The sequence below is a fragment of the Chlamydotis macqueenii genome, chromosome 16, assembly GCF_036417535.1.
Source record: "Chlamydotis macqueenii isolate bChlMac1 chromosome 16, bChlMac1.mat, whole genome shotgun sequence".
Taxonomy (NCBI): Eukaryota; Metazoa; Chordata; class Aves; order Otidiformes; family Otididae; genus Chlamydotis; species Chlamydotis macqueenii.
In genome coordinates, this window is record NC_141571.1 from 3,006,868 (window position 1) to 3,026,489 (window position 19,622).

At 48.5% G+C, this 19,622-nt stretch overlaps 1 non-coding gene across 1 annotated transcript; it reads right to left on the reverse strand.

Annotated features, from left to right (window-relative positions):
- Positions 1-2,989: 2,989 nt before the first annotated feature.
- On the reverse strand, positions 2,990-3,061 carry TRNAE-UUC (transfer RNA glutamic acid (anticodon UUC)). Its single transcript has one exon. It is a non-coding gene; the product is annotated as a tRNA-Glu (tRNA).
- Between the last annotated feature and the right edge of the window lie 16,561 nt (positions 3,062-19,622).

The following is a 19,622-nucleotide window of genomic DNA, read 5'->3' on the forward strand; positions in this document are numbered from 1 at the left end:
TGAGCAAAGCACGCTGCCAGTGGAAAGGAAACGGAGACCTCGGTGATGCACATCCCCACGCACCGGACGCACTCCGCCATCGCCAGCCTTGCCACATGGGTTTACCTGCCATCTGCCGCGGTCTGGCTGGAATTGGCACAGCTGGAGCCTAAAGTTCTAGCATCCCAGAAAAAAAATATGAGAAGTCAACCTCTCTGGAGAGGAATCCTTTGTTAAGCGATCTTCTAATGCTAAATTTACCTTTCTAGATGCTCATTATAAAAATAAATAAATAAAGTATAACAATTTGTCAATTAAATAATACCTGGATACCAGGATGCCAAGGAACGGGCAGTTGGGTGATGTTAATTTTGTGATACTTTGCATTTTATACTATTATTATTTTTATATACTATTATTATTATTTTATACTATTTTATACTATTTCTTTCTCATTACATATGCTACATCAGTCTCGCTGGCCTGCCATATCCCTGGCCCCAGTATGCACCAAAAGGGACACAGGCATGGAGCAGAGGTCTCAGGGTGACCTGGCATCCCATGGACCAGGCAGTGCAGAAGTGCTTCTCACACTTTCATCTGTGTGGACCATCCCATATCGTTGCCATATCCTGCACAAGCATCCCTGCTGCCACGGGGGAATCACGGGGACCTGGCTCAATGCCCACACTCGGATTTTCAAATTATCCAAGTTATCCAAATGATCAAGGTAGCCAAAAGAGCAAATGGCTCAGTGGTACCCTTCCAAAAACCCAGCATCTGCCTTGGAGGAGACTGTGGACATTAAAGAATCATAGAATGGTTAGAGTTGGAAGGGATGCAACCTCCTGCAAGAAGCAGGGACATCTCCAACCAGATCAGGTTGCTCACAGCCCCGTACAGCCTGGCCTGGAATGTTTCCAGGGATGGGGCATCCACCACCTCTCTGGGCAACCTGGGACAGTTTGGCTCTTTGACTGGAGACCTGAACTGCCTTGGATAACCAAAGAGTTTGCCCTGAATGTAACATGGCCTTCCACGACACTTGCAAACCTGTGCCTAAATTTCTTCCTGGCTTTGTGCCCCTGCAAAAGCATCCCTCCTTCCCAATGCCTGACATCCAGAGGTGACGCAGAAACAGCCGCTGCTCTGCCGGGCCGCAGGCAAGCACCCAAGCATGGCATTGGGCCGGCTGGTAGGCACGCACCATGGGTAGCCCTCACGCATCACCGGGAAATAAAGCCATCCCAACGCTGAGCTTGGAAAGGGTTATTCTTGATAGAGGAAAAAGAATATTTAAGACTGCAAAACTTCCTTTGACAGGGCTGTCTTTTAATTACCCTGCGGAATGATAAAATCCCAGCACTGAAAATGTGTCTTTACAAATCTCTAGCCGGAGTAATTAGTCCCGTGCCTGGCTCTCCTGAGAGATTATTGCTGCCTTCTTTTCAGATTAGTTACCCAAATAGAAGTGGAATCATTGCTATGTTTGACAGTGAGATATAAAATATCAGATAAAGCTGTTAAAATACTGTTTCACACACTGCGCTTCTGCAGAGTAAGGAAGCATCTGCTCTCTCACTCTCAGCAGCAGAGCCGAGCAAAAATTCACAACTGAGAGCTGAGATGATGAATCTCACTTCTTTTTTTTTTTTTTTTTTTTTGTTCCTGGTCATTCCTGGAAAGATCCAAGTAATTTAGAATTTAGCCATTATTCCAACCACTCAACGTTGTTTGCAGCGTGTGTCCATTTTAAGGTTTGAATGTATTCACAGGGTTTTAGATCTGATGAGTTCCCTGCTACAATCTGAGAAACTCAACTGGAATACTTCTGTGAGAAAGGCAAAGTTATTCAGTGGTGGCACTGAACCCTGGAAAATCCAAGTCTTGTAACACCCTGGGGATGTGTTAGGTGGGCACCTCTGGAAAAGCATCGCCCTTTATGTAGAGATGCTTACAGGGGATGCGAAATGTAGGTAGTGTCTGTCCCCTTATGTATACTGGTATGAGCTCAGAAGGCAGTTTCTCAGCAGGAATGGTATAGATCTGCGGTGAAATCTCCCTTAAAGAAGTTACAGTTGCTATTTATTACTTTCTGGGAAGAGGAATCGTTGTTTGGGAATTAAAGCGCTCGCTATGTTATGTCAAGCTGCTAAACTTACCGTGCTCAAAGAACGCGTTACTGACAATCCTCATCAGCTGCTGAGCTGTTGTACACATCACACCCTGGTTATTTCATCCTCTGCTTACCCACAGGACAAATCTATCCCCACACACGAGTGTTTCACAGGCCTGGTGTAACTGATGTGCTCGCTGCAGGTGAGCACGCTTGGAGCAGCAGCTCCGTCAGGGAAGCAGTGGCTCAGCCTTGCCTCCTCGACAGTCTGTTCCTTGCCATCTCAAATAAATGTTTTTGTGTCATTCTCACTCCTTCCAAGGCAGATTTTGTGTCTCACTGACTTCTAAGGCAACCCAGCATGGCAAGGGAGCCAACTCCTGAGTCACCAGAGAGGGGAAGAAAGCTCAGGCAGCTCAACTAGGATGAGGAACCACCAAGCATCCTGTTCCTGAGGAAATTAAAACCATCCTGACACCTTCCAAGAAGGAACTTTATAGGTCAGAAGTGTGCTCTGAAAGTCTCTAGTCCAGCCTAAATGCCCCAGAAGGTCCAGCTGGAGCAAGTTCCTCAGGGCCTTGTTCAGTTGAGTTTCAAACATATCCAGGAATGGAGACCCCGCAGTTTCCCTGAGCCCCAGTTATTCTTCATAACTAAGGAGAACCTCCCTTGCTCCAGCTGGTGATTCTCATCCTCCCAGAAGAGCCTGGCCCCATCTTCCACCCACCTCCTCACCCAGCAGCAATAAAATCTCCCCCTTGCCTTCTCTCTGGGTTGAACAGGTCCAGCCCTGTCCCAGCCTCCCATCACCCGTCACCTCGGCAGCCTGTGCTGGACTGCATCTTGCTTGTCCTGGGGAGCCCCAAAACAGGCAGAATATGAAACACAACCATTTTCCCACACCGGGAGTCGAACCCGGGCTGCCTGGGTGAAAACCAGGAATCCTGACCGCTAGACCATGTGGGACCACAGCTGCCTGTGCCACCCACTTGGCTCTGGACCTGCATGGACAGCTGGTCCTGCTCCTGGGCTCACCAACCTATGGCCATCTCCAGCATGACCGCATCCTGGTCTTTCCCGGTGCACCCCGCAGCCTGCAGGGAGAAAATGGCATTATTAATGGTAATTGGTGGCGGGAGCCAATTCCACCCGGCGTGAAGGCAAGCGCACAAGCCACTTCCCCTTTATTTCACTTGATTACACTTTTTTTTTTTGTTTTTGCATGATTCCCTACAGTAAGGAGCTCACAATTAAGAGAGGATGAATAACATTCCTGCCACTCTGCGTATTAAGTTTTCTCACAACAAATGAAAACATAATTGCCATCACGCGGCACCCTTATCTGAGGAAACACGCTGCAGTTGGGATGATGGAGATCTACTGATAGGCACATGCTTCTTCGGCTACTTAGGGACAAAAACAAAACGTTTGTTGGCTGAGGGGCTGGAGCTGCTCGGCAGCACCTCCCAGCAGTCCTCTCCACCACCGGCTCACAGCCAGAGCCTGTGGAGACAGCTCAACGGGATCTGCAGCAGAGGAGCTTCTGTGGAGCAAAGGACAGGATGAGAACGCCTAGTAGGTGACACGTGGGACACAGTCCCTCCTTCCCCTGACCAAGGAAACCCCAAAAACTGATGGGGTGAGACAGGGAACCTTTGCACACCTCTGAGTTGTCAAGGGAGTCAAGACATGACACAAAGGCTGGTACGTGCAGACATTCCCTGGATAATGATGAGCCAGAGGTCCTGGTTCAAAGCCATGGGGCTGTCAGCTTGCAAGGCCATCGTTGGGCTCTCCACCAGGCCAGGGATTTCCAGAGTGACATTAAGGCCCCATCTCCTGCACACAACCGGCAGCTCACCAGGGACACTGAGAAGGCCCGACTGGGTATATGGATATGGGAGAACATATGGAATAGTCTCCCAACAGAGTGGTTTTAGTCATCAGGAAAACATAATAGCTAAAACCCCTGGGCATTAACCCCAGAAGCTTGGCTAGTGCTGCTGGAGAAAGAGGAAAGAGGCTGCTCTGGCGCCGGGGGTGACACCGCAGAGACACCTGCCTGGGTTAGGGACCTCTCCTCGGGACACCGTATGGGCATCTCCAGGCAGGTCTCACTCCAGGGGAGGTAAGCAGGTGTGTATTTGTTTCTCAGTTAGGACATTTTTCACAAGATTTCTTTTTCTTTTCTTTCTTTTTTTTTTTTTATGAAAACTCAGTTTGCAGTAACAAACAAATGAGAACAAGCCCCTCTGCTTCCCCTGGCCCACCTTGCACAGCCTGTCCATGTCTGGACATCCATGAAGACACACGTATCTAAGAGAACCATGGCTTGTCCAGCCAGGGATCAAAACCTATAGTCTCTGACTCTGAACATCCAGCTCCTGCTGGGTACAGGGAAGTACCTTGCAGGACTACATGCTCCAAAAAGTCATCAAAGAAACCCCTTGGGGGTTCTCCTGGGCTGCACGGCTGCACAACTCAGCTGTGCAACCAGCAACAATCATGGGCAGATGAGGAAGATGAGCACTGTGTGCCTCATCCCACCATGTAGGGAAGGAGATGCTGAGCAGGGCCAGAGCTGAAGACCTTGAGATGCTTCCTTCAGCCTTCAACATGAAGCCAGGTTTGCCAATCCCACCCCAGCTGGAAGCACAAAGGAGTATGTGATGCAGGTGTATGATGTTCACAGCACGCTCCCATTGCTCTTCCATGGCTCTCATCCAGCATTGGAAGAGCAGGATTCTTCATAATTATTCCCAAACATCACACAGTATTGCCTCATTCTGTACAGTTTCTTCTTCTTCTTCTTTTTATTCTTCTTCTGCTCCTGCTGCTGCTGCTACAAAGCCCTCTTGGAAAGGCTGGTCTGGTTTTTATTTTTCCTTCTTCAGTAGGTTCAGGTGAAATACAGACTCTTAGCCCGTGTCAGCTCTGCTCTGCCCAAACCTCGGGTCTCTCCAAGTGTGCTGTAAAGTGATAGTTTGTCCCCAGAGAGAACAACCTGGAGCGTTTCTCCGTGCGGTGCTGTTCTGTTTTGCTCACGGAAAAGCCCTGGCTTACTGGTCGTTGTCTTGATGCTGGTGTAGCATTGCAGACAAAATGTTCAGGGAGGATATAATTGCCAGTTGCTTCATGCGTTGCCTCCCAACATCTTATCTGAATTCTCTGAAAGTGAATTTTCATCACAGAAGAAGGGAAATAATGAGTTTCTGAGAACAGACCTTGTGCTGGCTGTACTTTCCAAGCAAACGGGGGCAGAGGATACAGACATGGCAGAAAATGCTGAACTGTACTGAGGCATTTCAGAAAAGAGCTTGATAACCCATGCGCTGGGTGTAATTAGTACTCATTAGAGCTACTTATCATACAGACGCTTCCAGAGGCCCTGCCAGGATTTCTGCTGGGCACCGAGCAAATCCACGGAGAGAGACTCCCTGCTCCCAAGTCTCGGTATCGGGAAAGCAAATCTCCTAAGGGCAAGGAATTAAGAGAGTGTTGAGGAGCTTGGTGCCCTTACGGAAGAGGTACACAGCAGGGTTTCCTGCACAAGCGGAGGGCAGGACTGGGTGTCTCAGGGGTTCCTTTGCTCCAGTTCTCCATACCCAACAGACTGAGCCCTGGGCTGGGTGTTTTCCTACATCCAGGCCAAAAGATGTACCTTTCCACAAAAGCTGCTGGCCAATTCATCCAGTCCCCAGTGCTCTACAAGGGTAAAGCTTGGTTCTGGTGTCTCTCCCTTGGAGCAGAGTTGCTGGAGGTCCTATGCTAACAGGCCACGTGCCACCGCATCTGCATCCCGCTGGCGTGAGCCCCCTTCGCCATGCCCTGCAAGCGGGGGTTCCCCGCTCCTCCCCGGACATACAAGAAGATAACCATTCATTTAACATTTTGGAAGCTTTGTTGGAATCCTGTTGCCATTTCTCAAGCAAACCCAGCTGCATGCTTATCTACTCACAGTTTTTAGGCTGGATTAGAAATAAACAGAAAGTTATCAAAATAAACCTCGGTGCTCTCCGCACGTTATTCCGGTGTGACTGTAAATACTCCAGGCTGGATAACGAGACTGGCTCAGGCCAAACAGGCTGCACTGTGAGGGTGCCTGCCAGCCCCCTACCAAAGGCTGTTTCATTTTTATTTATCGCTCACAAGTGATGAGCTGCAATCCAAATAAAACACAAATTAAAATCATTCCTCCCAAAGGGATTTACAGTCTTTAAAAGATTTAAAACAGACTTTCCAAAATGTTCCCAAGGCTGGGAGCTCAATGATTCTCTCCTCACACAAACTTTGGGGATTAACACACCATTTTCAGTGTGGTCACAGACCATGGAAGAGCAGAGGGAGCAGCAGACCTTTGGTGATAGCCCTCCAAATGATGTGGAGGTACACCCTGTCCCCTGCAATTTACATGTGGATGCCACCAAAAGGCTGTCACCACACGTCAGTGATGTACTAGTGGCGGGATATGTCACAATAAAGTGCTTTTTCTAATTAAAATAAAAGAATTATCTATGTTTTTGAACACTACAGGAGTACCTAAAAAGCCAGAAGCAAACAAGAAGACATTCAAGATCTTTTGAAAACGAAGAATTCTCTTGACAAATACATCTCTTAATGAAATACAAACAATTAAACTAAAAGCCCTATCGAATGCCGCTTGTCACTCCACACATTGACATTTAATTGAATTTTTTTTCCATCCCCTGGTCCCTTTGCCCTGATAAACAAATTCATTCACAATGGATCAGGTTTCACTAACCCAGAAACCAGATGATAGTCAATCAACTAATTGACACAACAAAGAGTTTTATATGAAAAAAAAATTGTCTAATTAAAGCTCAAATGAAATTTAATGATACACAGATGTCTTATAGTAATGAACAGTCTTCTTACATTAATTACTCTGGTTTTAACCCTTTCCCTTCTTGTGGTCACCTAAATAATGAGAAGGATGACTGAAGCACAGACAGTGCCCAGCAGAGCCACTGCGTCCACCCAAATGTTCGCACATTCTCCACTGGGAGACGGTCCAGATGGAGCCGGGTGTGCATGGTCACCCAAGGGCTCTTCAGCAGCTCCAAGTTAAATCCATAATTGCCATCGCCACCTCTTCTTCTTCCTCCATACCTGCTGCCATGTTTAGAGGAACTGCCCCTCTGCTTGCCCCATGCAACCATGGTGTTCAAGTCTGTGTGGTACAGGGGAGGACTCAACACAGAGTGGCCAAGGATGGATGGATGGATGGACGGATGGATGGATGGATGGATGGATGGAGGAGAAGACTCTCCTCTCTCACTGTGAGGCATCAGCCACCGCGGTGCCCTTGGGAACTGCATCCTGCCATCATGAAAAATGTACTCACAGAGAGACACTAACCCCAGTCCTGCCTTTGGTGAGAACTTCGCTGAGCGTTTTGGCAGGACAAAGGAGCAGCACACCCCCTCACTTGAGATTTACCAAATCGCTGAAAACTCTTCAGATTTTATCTCATGCTTAAGAGCTTTCCTGAATAAGGTTGAGATAAAGGATGTGGTTAAAGTTCAGCTGGTGACTGAAGGCTTTATGGAACCAGGGCTTTTGTCCACCACAAACCTGAGCCAACTTGGGAGAGAAACTGAAAACCTTTCCTGATGATTTTCAGTGCCTAAAGTGAAAAATGCCAAAGCTAAATACATCAAGGGAAGCACAGCAGATACTTCATCGCTAGCACACTTCAGATCTTAAATACATTTGCAAAAACATAGAGAGGTCAAGAAGAGACCCTGGGAGTGCTGCAGTGACTGCAGGCAGAGCACTGGCACATTCAACTCAGCAGGAGAGAAGACTTCATGCACATTTACTCAGCAGCTGGTTTCTGGGTGCTCCCGTGCTACGTATAATCAGTCCTGATCAAAGTAGGATAGAAAAATGTTCCAAAAATAATGAGCAGCCATTTGTGGAAGAGCCAAGAGGAAGAAAGGGAGAAAAGCTCACCAAAGGGAATAAGAGTTAAGTTTTAAAATGTTTAATTGCTCGTGCAGGCTGAACCCACGAGAGATGTCAAGTACCTTTCCATTCCCGTTCCTCCCGCACGCGGCGCTCCAGCCTTTGCCTGCTGCTCTTGGCTCTCTTGTTAAGGAGTCGCTATTATTTTCACAATAATTTTCTAGTGCACTTTATACCATTAACAGAGCGAGCTGTTGTGAATGGTCATTTTCTTTCCAAGCAAGTTTGGACACAAACAGCATCCAGTTCTTTCACCAGCTGAAAACACCCTGGGCTTCTCTCTCCGTACGAGAGTTTGGATACCCGTGGAGCTTGTCAAATGCCCAGGGCAATCCCGAAACACGCTGCTCACTGGGGCATGCCACTGCCGTGAGAACTCAATTATGCTAAACAAAAGCTAATAGGGCACCAGAGGAAAGGGGAAAGAGGAATTAGCAGCCCTGTCAGGCTCCTGCAGGTAATTATGGTTTTTCTATCTAAAAATTGCAACTGGTCCAGGAATGCCGTTTTATGATGCTGGTGCATTTGGCACAAACACAGACGGAGAAGAGTTGGTTCTGCGGTGAAAACCTTTCTCTTTGAACAGGTTTGTCAAAGGGAGAATTACTGCAGAATTGATTGCAACCAGGAAGAAATCAGCTTCTGGTTATTGCCCAGCCCAGGAGAATTAAATCTACAAGAGCCTACAGACTGCTTGAAATCCTGCCTCATCATCCCAAAGTCAAGGTCCCCCATCTCCACCCCCTGAGGAGCTCGAAGCCGGGTAGCCTAGATAGGAGGTAACTGGAAAAAACCTGAGACTGCTGGAGAGGAGAAAGAGATGATGCAGGGAGAGCATCCCCAGAAGGAGTCATTTTTCAGAGAGCCCTCAATAATGGAGACAAGTTATCCTGGTCCCCATGCGCTCCCAGCCCTCTCCCCACATGTCACAGCCCACCAAAGCCCCCTCCCCGTTAGAGGTTTCTGAGCCCGACCATCACCTCCCCAAAGGCAGAGGGACCATGGTGGCACCGGGGCATCCCAGGAGAGAGCTGTAACGGCGCAGAGAGATGCAGCTACTGTGAGCGTCTGAGCACAACAGGACAGAAAATCACTCCAGAACGTGCCAGAGGTGTCTGCAGAGCCTGGGGAAGCCCCTTCTCACAGCCTCCGGAGTTGCTCCCGGCTCCCGTGGGAGAGGGAAACACCAAGGAGAGGGGCTGCAGGGCTTGTCCGCAGTGCTGTTGAATTTTCCCCTGGTATATTTAAAGATATTACTTGGTATTCACAGATGTGGCAGCCTGACAAATACTAGTACTCGAAGGGTTAAGCTCTTTTAAATGTCTTGGGAGTTATTTGTAAAGCTATTACTTCTGAGTTTGTTAATAAATCAGGATTTAATACACCTGAGTTACATTATCTCCCTGTTCTAATGTATAAATCCTGTCACTAAACCTCCAGGCCCGAGTGCTGTGTGCTTTTAGTCTTAGGTTTAGCTCACCTGGTTTCTGAAACGTTAGATTGTTTCACAAGTCAAGAGATGGATTTTTAAATCCTTCAAATCTCGCAGCAAGTATACAAATCTGTGTCTGCAGTCACAAATCCGATCAGAAGGTTTGTAAATCCTACCAAAGATTTATTTGAAAAAGTTTTCATTTACAAATTCTTGCTTTGCCTTTGGGACATGTAAGTGACTTACTTGCAAACACGGATCTGGCAGACCTGGGCTAGATTGAGAAATCCTTCTTTTCACATGTCACACACAACAGAGGATAAATCCTCATCCAGCCAGTCTATATCTGTCTCCAAATGAAGTTTGGGCTTAGTAAGGAGCTCCAGAAAAGTCAATGGAAAGGGATGGATGCTCTGTAGGGGTGTCAGCCTCCCAGTTTAGACACCATCATGGGATGTCCGTGCTCTGGAGACACCTCCTCTACCCACTGATCGCAAAAGGAGAGGGACACGCAGCTCAGAGGAAAGGTTGCACAGTGAGAGCGCTTGGGTGAGATGCACCCTGCCCTCGCTGTGAACCTGAGGATCACCGATGCCTTCAGAAATTTGGTCTGAGGAGGTCAATGAGGGGTGGGAGCGGTGAAGCCAGGTGATACCATCCCCACTTGTTCCAGTCTTTTTGCTGCTCTTCCTCTCGGAGGTGGGTCTAGTCGGGTCCCACCAGCTGTGGGTGCACCTGGCATTGCTAAACAGAAGATGCCACCCACCAGTGATGACCCATCGTCCTCCTTGGGTGCTTTGGCGCAGTCAGTCATGGCAGGGTGTGCAGCAGCAACCAGCCACAGCCAACACCGCTCCAGCAAGATCCCACCCTGGACCCTACCCACACCCAGCTGAGGCCAGGCAAAGCCAGAACAAGGCTGGGCAAAGTCACGCAGACCACAAACTCAGGTTTTCCCCGAGAAAGTCAGGCTTCCACTGGGGTTTATCTTTTGCCAGGAAGAGGCAGCTGTGCAGGTAAAGGAAGGATGGGTACGGGCGCGCAGGGAGAGCAGCTGAGCTGCAGCAGCGTAGCCGGTCACTGCTCGTGCGTTTAGCTCCCCTCAACCGCAAAGTGAAAATCTTCAGCCCAGCGCACCGACGCATCTCGCTTCGCAGCCGATGGCTCTGTCATTTCCACAGGTGCTCTGACAAGCAGCGTGTAAAAGGGTAGCTAAAGAAAATCAGGAAAATCAGTTTGGGTTACCTCAAATACTAGAGGGTTTTTAAATCTTTTTTTTTTTTTCTGTGCTGCTTCACTCTCTGGTTTCAGGCTCTTCCATTCATCCTAGAAAATTTTACTGAGACATGGACCTCTGAGGACATGGAGGCTAATGCAAAATGAGAGGAAAAAAATCAGGGAGGCTTTATCAAAAGTAGATCACATTAGACTAATTTAATATCATTTTAATAGGAAAACAGAGAGGAGCAGAGGAGCTAATCTATCTAGGTTTAAACAAAATATTACATACAGAGTCTGATGGGAAATCAGTCTTTCAGTAGAGATTCTGGGAAGAATTGAGGGAGTTACAGGAGTTACAAAGGGGATGTGGATCCAGTTAAAGGGAAGGCTGTACAGAACGAGTTACCAGCATTAAGAGCAGTACTGAACGGCGCTGCTCAGGGACCAGCCCGGGTCTTCATGCAAAAGTTAGGTGTGTGCTTATGAAATGGGGGATGGTATGAAGTTAGGAGGTATTGCCAGTGCTGAGGGAATCCAAATTTCCATAATGGAAATGCTGAAATGGATACCAAAATAAAATGGGGTCTGGCCACGGCATCTTCTGCCTTGCTTGCTTGTTCTAGGCTAAACCCATGACTAGGTTTGGGCTCAGGGGTGACTTTTTCCCCAGGTAGAGAAAGGCCAGAGGGGATTTCTCTGTAGCACTGGGAAATGGTCCGGTTTCTACACTACGTCAATGGGATGGCAGAAGACAGCAGCGATACCAAGGGCATTCAACACTTTGCACTTCTCCATCCTTCTTCACAGTGCTTTAGATCAGTCTCTTGATAGGCCACACGTGGCATGGACCAGGCTTGGCCCACGGGTCTGGGGTTCAGCCCCACGACAAGCCCACGTGAGGTGGTGAAGCGCTGATGGTTACAGCACCCCGGGCGACCTGTCCAGCACGGATCCCAGCCCCACAGGCTCCGAGTCACAGGATGTTGGATCCGGCAATCCTGGGGACCCTGGAGATGCCAGCTCCTCGTGCCTCTGGGCTGGGTGTGCTGGATGAACACGGCAGCAACAAACACCAGCCCAACTGCATCCTGTCCTTTGGTCCACAACAATAAGGGTAGACTAATACAATAAGGCACTTTTTAATTATTAGGCCACCAACATCAAATAGAAGATATATTAAACCTTCTAGGAGCAGATGCAGTTTTAACTTTGACTTTAAATTAAAAAAAATAAAAATCCCAAAAGCTAGCTCAGTGCTGCTTCTCCCCGCACTTGAAAATCAGAAATGGCTTTGCTGTCTCATACTGCTTCTGTTTGTCCATTCTTCCTGTCTCTGTTTTCATGTTTTCATTTTTCTATGGCTATGTGGAACACATTTCTCAGTTAAGTACTTGCTTTTGAGAGTTGTTGCCATAACAACCGTTTCATTCCACGATATGCACACTATCTCTGAAATACAGAATTTCTCCTTAAAGGAGCATGTGCCACACACATCAAAGAGGAATATGGACTCATTATTTTTACATTATTTTGTGGGCAAATAGATGTTTGCCAATGCAGTTTTTTTCTAACTGGATTTTCTTGTTCAGTGGAACTCTGTTTTTTTCAAGCTTTCCTATCTTACAGTATAATTTTTGCCTGAAACCCAGAACATTAGGAGACAAGAATCTTTATTGTCGTTTCTTTTCTCCAAAGGTCTGAGAGAACTATGCTGCAGTTAATGCATTTAAAATTGTTAGACAGAAAAATTATGTAAATAAAATCTATTAAAAATGCATAGTTCTTGAAGTAAAACCTCCATTTGTACAAATTGGTGATAGAAGGAGGGAGAGGGCCAAGAATTCTCAGGTTGCTTCATTTTTCAGTATCTTGCTTTTGGGGTTTCTGCAAGGGGCATGACATGTGCAACTGAACTGCAACTCTTCCCAAAAAAAACACCCTCCTAAACTTCTCCATGTCCAAAATGTCAGAAAACTGGAGTTTTGCACGTGGGCACGACCTCGCTCCCAGGGCTCCCATTGGCTCCCAGTTCCCTCCTGGGCAAGGAGTGCAAAAATGAGCCATGAGCTGGCCAGGAGCGGTGGGTGTTCAGGACAACTTTGTTTTCAGCTTTACCTTTACAGCAGGTGCTCTGGGGTGGTGGTGTCGGGTCTTTGCCATGAACGGGGACATGGACACCACTTCTTGAGGGAAGTCGCCTCTCAAGGAAACCAAGGTGGGCTGTGGCACTGAACCAAGACCAACCGAGCTTGGAGACGGCTCCTCTGTTGGACAGTATGGCTTGTGCCTGGATGAAACCATGGAGAAAGATGTTCTGCTCAGACACGAGTCCTTAGTGCATGGTGTGCTTACCACAGAGGCATGAAGCCATGAGCACCAAACTGGAATTTACACATTAATTTTTAGGATCGTTAGGAAAATCAAGCTTTAGAATACAAACTCAGGGAGATCACAGCCGTAAGAGTTTTGCATGGCATGCATGCTATGCCCTTTGCTGGAGAGCTGGGCTTGGTGGGTGGCTCAAGCTCCTTCAAGCAAGGTCAGCATGGACATGGTCCTATGGCCTCATCATTTGCTGAACGTTGAGGCCGTGCCCATGATCACACAGAGAGGTCGTTGACGGAGGAGATTGGTCCTCACAACCCAATACAGCTGGTACATCTATTTCTTTACCCACCACAGATGACAGACACTGCAGTGCCATCACACTCCTCCCCCATCAGCGTCATGTCGCAGAGCTCTTCAGTCACTGCTGCCAGTCCCTGTGAAGGAGCTGTCACAGCCCATCGTTGTCTTGCCGTGACGACCCTCTGTCCTACAGCATCACTGTCATGGTGCAGTGACACCCCTGCCATGCCACACGCCCACTGCATGGTTACACCCCAGGGCCACGGTGAAGTCAGCCGGGGTCACCGCCTCTCGCCGTGACAGGGCCATCAGCCTGCATTACGATCAGGAGGGGGAAGGCTTGAGTGCAGCTCATGCTACATGACCCAACAGCACAGAGAAAGCAATATTTCCCAAGATCCCAAAGCCATTTACCCTGCTGTTGCACCAGAACCTCTCTCAAGCCGCCACCACAGCCTGCTCCCAGCCTTGATCCCCTCGGAGCTGAGCATCCAGGAGATGCAGGCAGGCAGGCGCAGGAGCAGGGAGCTGCAGTTCGCACCACTGCATATTTTAACTCACATTTAGAGGCTGAAAGTCCCAAAAGTCGAAGGATGCAGTAGCTAAAACTGCTACCAGGACAGGGTCTGTTCAACAGCACGGAGAAGTGCTTAGAGGGTGCCCTGCTCTGCAAGTGGTAGGTGCTGTGGAGGGGAGGGCAGCCAGAAAACACCTTTATTTCTGACCTTGGCCACCCCCGCTTCCAGCTCGCGCAGACAAAGATCTATGAATCTGTAGGCCATGCCCTGGGGAAGAAGTTGGTCCCATCACTCACTTGTGGCCTCTCCCTCCAAAACCAGCTCTAGAAAGATGTGTTGGATGTTATACACATCACTTAGTGAGAAAGAGACCATGGGGGAAAAACAGACCTCCAGGCCAGCTCTGAGGGCACCTCATTGGGTGGGGGGAGAGCAGAAGTCAAGCTGCAGGGTCAAAAAAAAAGATGTGGAATAGCTGAAAGAGGAGCACTCCCAGTGCAAAAAAAAAAAAAAAAAAAATCACATGGGGTCTGCACCAGTGCAGGGGATCTGCACCCCACACATGACTTGGGACAGACGCAGCTTGTCAGTTCTGAGGTGAAACCTCACAAGGGTTTTGTGTGGTCCCAGCGTGGGGGAGAGGAAGGGGTCCTGTCCATCCTTGAGGACTCAGGGAAACCATCCTTCTGTCCCTGGGATGTACAGAAGGTCCCACGGATGGACACAGTCTGTCAGGTAAGCAGCAGCAGAAGTGTTGACGGGCTGGTGGATGGAGGTACCAACAGGAGGCAGTGAAAGTTCAATTATTTATCAGAAAATATACTCTTTTTAAGGACCACATCACAGGTCTCTCTGGCATGCTAAATTTTTAGCTTCTAAATTTTTCTTTGGTAGGACACTGGCCCAGGTTCCCAGAGAGGTGGTGGATGCCCCATCCCTGGAAACGTTCAAGGCCAGGCTGGACGGGGCTCTGAGCAACCTGATCTGGTTGGAGATGTCCCTGCTCCTTGCAGGGGGGTTGAACTGTGATTCTAAATTTCTGTCTCACACAACCCACAGCATCACTCTGACTGTCTGTGAGCTGCCAGGATCGGAGACCTCTGTAAGAGGCCACTGGAGATCTCCTTTGCACTGGATACAGGACGAGAGTGATGGATTTACTCTTTGAAATCTTCCTTCGCGCTGACGGAGGGCAGGGATTCCCCACTACAGGGTCTGACAGCTCGGGAGGAATTGTTGAGTCTGGATTGAGCCCCGGCACTGCAGGCAGATCCCTCGCTCTGCAATTAGTGCTCTGTGGCATCCTCTCCCTGACAGATCCCAGGACCGCCATCCTCCATGACTGCTGGTCACTTGCCAGTGAAGACCTTGGTGTCCTTACGCACCCCGGCATCCATCATCCTTTTGGGTGGCACAGCCACGTCCTCCAGCAGCCTGAGATATAGCCACCTCCTCTAGCAGCTCACCAAAGGCTGCTTTGAACCCTCTACCAACATGAACATCTCATTGATTTATTAATGAAGGTGGTTCAAAAACACATGTTCTTGAGCTCTATGAAACAGCCTTTAGCTTCTGCTGATTACTCATGTTTTACATCAGCCTGATGCTTTCTAGATACATTTCAATCGACACAATAGCTTTTTTAGCACACATTACTGCTTGTCTTTGGCCAACCAACCACCACATTTCTTTTCAAGTGCCTATTTGCATCCAACGAGCCCCAAAGATGCATCACATCTCCTTTGACTGCCACCTGAGCTTACACAAACATTCCCGTTTAGGTTTCAAAACCGCCTCGCACGCTCAAGCTTAATTTCTGAGTGCTTCAGACAAGATGTTGGATGTGTTGTGTCATTCGTGTTAGGGAGCTATTCTCTGCACAACTTGCCTGGCAATCACAGCATGAATATTCAATTTTCACTTTTCCCCAGACTCAATGCTAGCCTACGCTACAAATTTGGGATCAAGGCAGCTCAAAGAGGTAAACCCTAGCAGAAAGTTGAAAGCAGGGGAAATATTTTGACCGAGCACTTGGAGAGTTGTGTGCTGCCATGGTTTCACCACTTTTGGTACCACTGTAGCTGTTTTCAGGCCAGCTCAGATTAGGTCCCAAGAGCTGCTTTCATGTCCTTTGCTCAGCTCAGGCATAGAATCATAGAATCACAGGATGGTTTGTGTTGGAAGGGACCTTCAAAGCCCACCCAGCCCAACCCCCCTGCACTGAGCAGGGACATCTCCAACCAGATCAGGTTGCTCACAGCCCCGGCCAACCTGGCCTTGAACGTTTCCAGGGATGGGGCATCCACCACCTCTCTGGGCAACCTGGGACAGTGTTCTACCACCCTCAGTGTAAGAAAATTTTTCCTAACATCCAATCTAAATCTACCTCGCTCTATTTCGAAACCATTACCCCTCATCCTGTCACAACACTTATTGCATCCAAGGTTTTAATTGAGAAGCAACTGTGATGGTATTTAATGACCATTAGGGAAATGGTAGCAATAAAGAGATGAGCTTTTACCCTGGATCACTTCTTCGAATACCCACCAAACCTGAAGACTTGCTGTTACTGTGATATGTGGCAAACAGCTCTGCTCCTAAAGCAGAATAATTGTCCTTTTGATCGCCATCCAGATCAGTCAAGCCAAACCCAGCCAGCCTTGCCACCAACTATGTTTTTAGTGCTCCAGCTGCACTTTGATTGTTTAGGTCACTCCATCCAAACCTGCAATTCCTCTTTTCCCTGGAATGGCGCACAGCATTTTGCATCTTTTAAAGGACCATTCTTTGTTGGTAGTAAAACGCACGCTGTCAAATAACACAGCTGTTGTCTTCATTTGTTCAGCAGTAAAATGAAAGCAAATGTTAATGCAATGAGGGAGGGGGAAGGGACCTTCTTCTGCTGACATTGCTTACACACACGCCATGGACCAGCTCTCCAAGTCCGTATTTCCTTATTTAGACACTGACTTTGACGAATTCCTCTGGGTGTATCCCAGCCACAGCTTTGGAACCTGTCGGCATCTATTTAAACATATCAGCCCACGATGACAGAGTGATGACAGTCCAAGGACAGTGGCATTCCTCCTTCCCCCTTACCTCTCCCAGACATCCTTTCCCAGCAGTCACATTCATTTTCCCACCAAGTTGCTTTGCTGTAGCCCTGGTCACAGCCAGGACACGTGGACCCTCCACATCTAAGCACCTTTGAGCCTTGCTGAGCAGAGCGATATAGAATCATGGAATCACAGAATCTTTAAAGTTGGAAAAGACCTTCAAGATCATCAAGTCCAACCATCAATATAAAAGACTGGGGATGAGGGTGGAGGGGTGCTTTGCCAGCAGGATCAGTGAGACCTCAGTAAGACATGGTGCTTTCAAGCAGTTGCTGTGCCATTGAGTCTTAAGAGGAGGAGCAGGTTTGAAATGTTCCAAACTGTTGTTGGACAGCTGTCACTCCAGTTGTCTCCCCCAGGAGAGTGCTCTCCAGGAAAGCAGGGGCTGTGTGAGATGGAGCCAACCATGCTCTGATGCCACCCTGCTGTGGAGATGCTTGCCAAGTGCTGTGTTTGCCTCCATGAAGACAGTGAAAACATATCCATCTTCATCACTGCTAGGTGGGCTCTCAGATTGGGAAGACTCCTCGATCCATCACTGTGCTCTGGTGAGCTGCTTTCTCTGGTTTCTGTAGTGAGGTAGTTGGTTCCTACTGGCCTTTTCTCCTGGATGTGCTCTGGCCTCCACGCAGGCTCTGGTTTCTTTTCCTCAGTCGGTGCTGTACCATGCTCCTCGCTGTGACAGAAATACCTCCTTCATGCTGGCCAGGGCTGCCTGCTGCCATCATCTCTGCTGGCCTGGTCGTGCAGCCTGGAAGAGGGTCTGGGGGAGCTGCAAGAGGAGACAGGAGAGGGTCAAAGACACTGTCTGTGCTGCTGAACCCTTAATACAAGACATCTCTTCTTTCTAGAGGCAACATGTCAGGCTTAATTGAAGATACTAAATGTAATTGCAGTTTGCTTTAGCAAAACACACTCTCAGCCGTCTGCGAGAGACATTTAAGCACCCAGTGCTCCTGATCCAAAGATTAGCACGTTTCTGGGGCTACAGCTTCAGCCCAGCCCTGATGTGAGCTTTTCCACTGACTTCAATGGGCCGGGAACTGGATGGGTTACCTGGGGTCCCCAGGGTGGGGTTCACCCATTTATGGAGACACCTGGTGAACAGGACGGCAGCAGAGTCCCTCCAAGGGGAACAGGAGGACCAAGAAGGTCTCTCCAAGCCAGGAGTACTTGCCTTTAGCCCGTGCACCATGGAAACAATTGGCTTCAGTGGGAATGACCTGGCCAAGCATTCCTAGAAATCCAACCAGAGGCTCTGTCAGCAGGAAGGAAAGGGATGGCTACCAGACAAGGGTTTAGAGCTGGGAATAATGAGATGAAACTAAGAAAAGTAAAATGTAAGATAGTAGCAGGAAATCTCTCCCAGAGTGAGGTCTATCAGATACTGGAATAATCACTCCAGGGACATGGTGGCAGATTCATTCCTTTAGAAATTTAAACTAAACAAAGTGCAAGTCAATGTAGAGGAATGTATTTGCAACGCCTGTTCCAGTGTTATGAAGAAAGGAATCTGGAGGAGGATGTTCCTCCTCCATCGCCTTCTGCAACAGCGAAGGAAACCTGCGGTTCAGATTTGCACTGGACTGCCAGAAGGGAAGGCAGAAGAGGAGCCAGAGAGCTGATGGCCGTGCTGGGACGCAACGCTGTCTCCCAAGGGCAGGGACAGCCCTGTGGGACATGGGCACATGGTGTCAGCACAGGCTGGGCTTTGCCTTGTTCTTCACTGCAGTCCCGGAGGTGTGGGGTTGTCCCCCGCGCTGCAGGAGTGGCGAGGGACCGAGGGGCCACCGACACCGCTGAGGTGCTGACCTGGAGGACGGGGACTCGCCAGGGAGGATAACATACGGGCACTGGGAAACTTATTAGTGTTTATTAACACAAGAGAGATCCCGACTGGCACGATGGCATGAAATGTGGCGGGGAGAGGGAAAGCAGATGAGATTTGAATACAGATGAGCGAGGTGCTGAGGGAGCGGGGCAGACGGTGCCGTGACCAGGACCAGAACACTGAGCATACCCCAGCTGTGGGGATCATGCCAGCAGCGCAGACTCCGGGCACGGGCCCAGAGGAATTGGAAACTCTGCCCAGACCTGCTGTCCTGGGAAAAGAAGGGGTCCAGACACAAGGTCTCTTGTTTCCCTGTCCAGTTAAACCCTCTCCTCACATGGGTCCAGGAGGGGCAGAGCCGAGGGACTGGCCATGGCTGGCACCACTTCTTGAGATGTTTTCCACTTCTCTTCCAGTTCTTCTGGCAGAGGGAGAGTGAAAAGCCATCACAATGAGCATTGCTGAACTTTCGTGCTCTTAGGGGGCTCAACACAAGCAGTTTCACCTGCCAAACATGTAGCCTGAATCCGTGTTTCCAGCTACAGTGAAGACTTTACTTTGGCATTGGTTTCTTGTTGAAAATAAAACTGAACTGAGGGCAGGATGTTGTCTTTAACTAGTCTGAGATGACTAATTATTAAACTCATTTTCTAAAGGTTACCATATACAGAAAAGCAATTATATAGAGATTAAAACAAGTTCAGAAACCTGATTCATTCTGAAACTATGGTAAACCCAAATCTTGTACTATTTCTGATTTTTTAATGACCTCAGGAACATTTTATTTAACTTA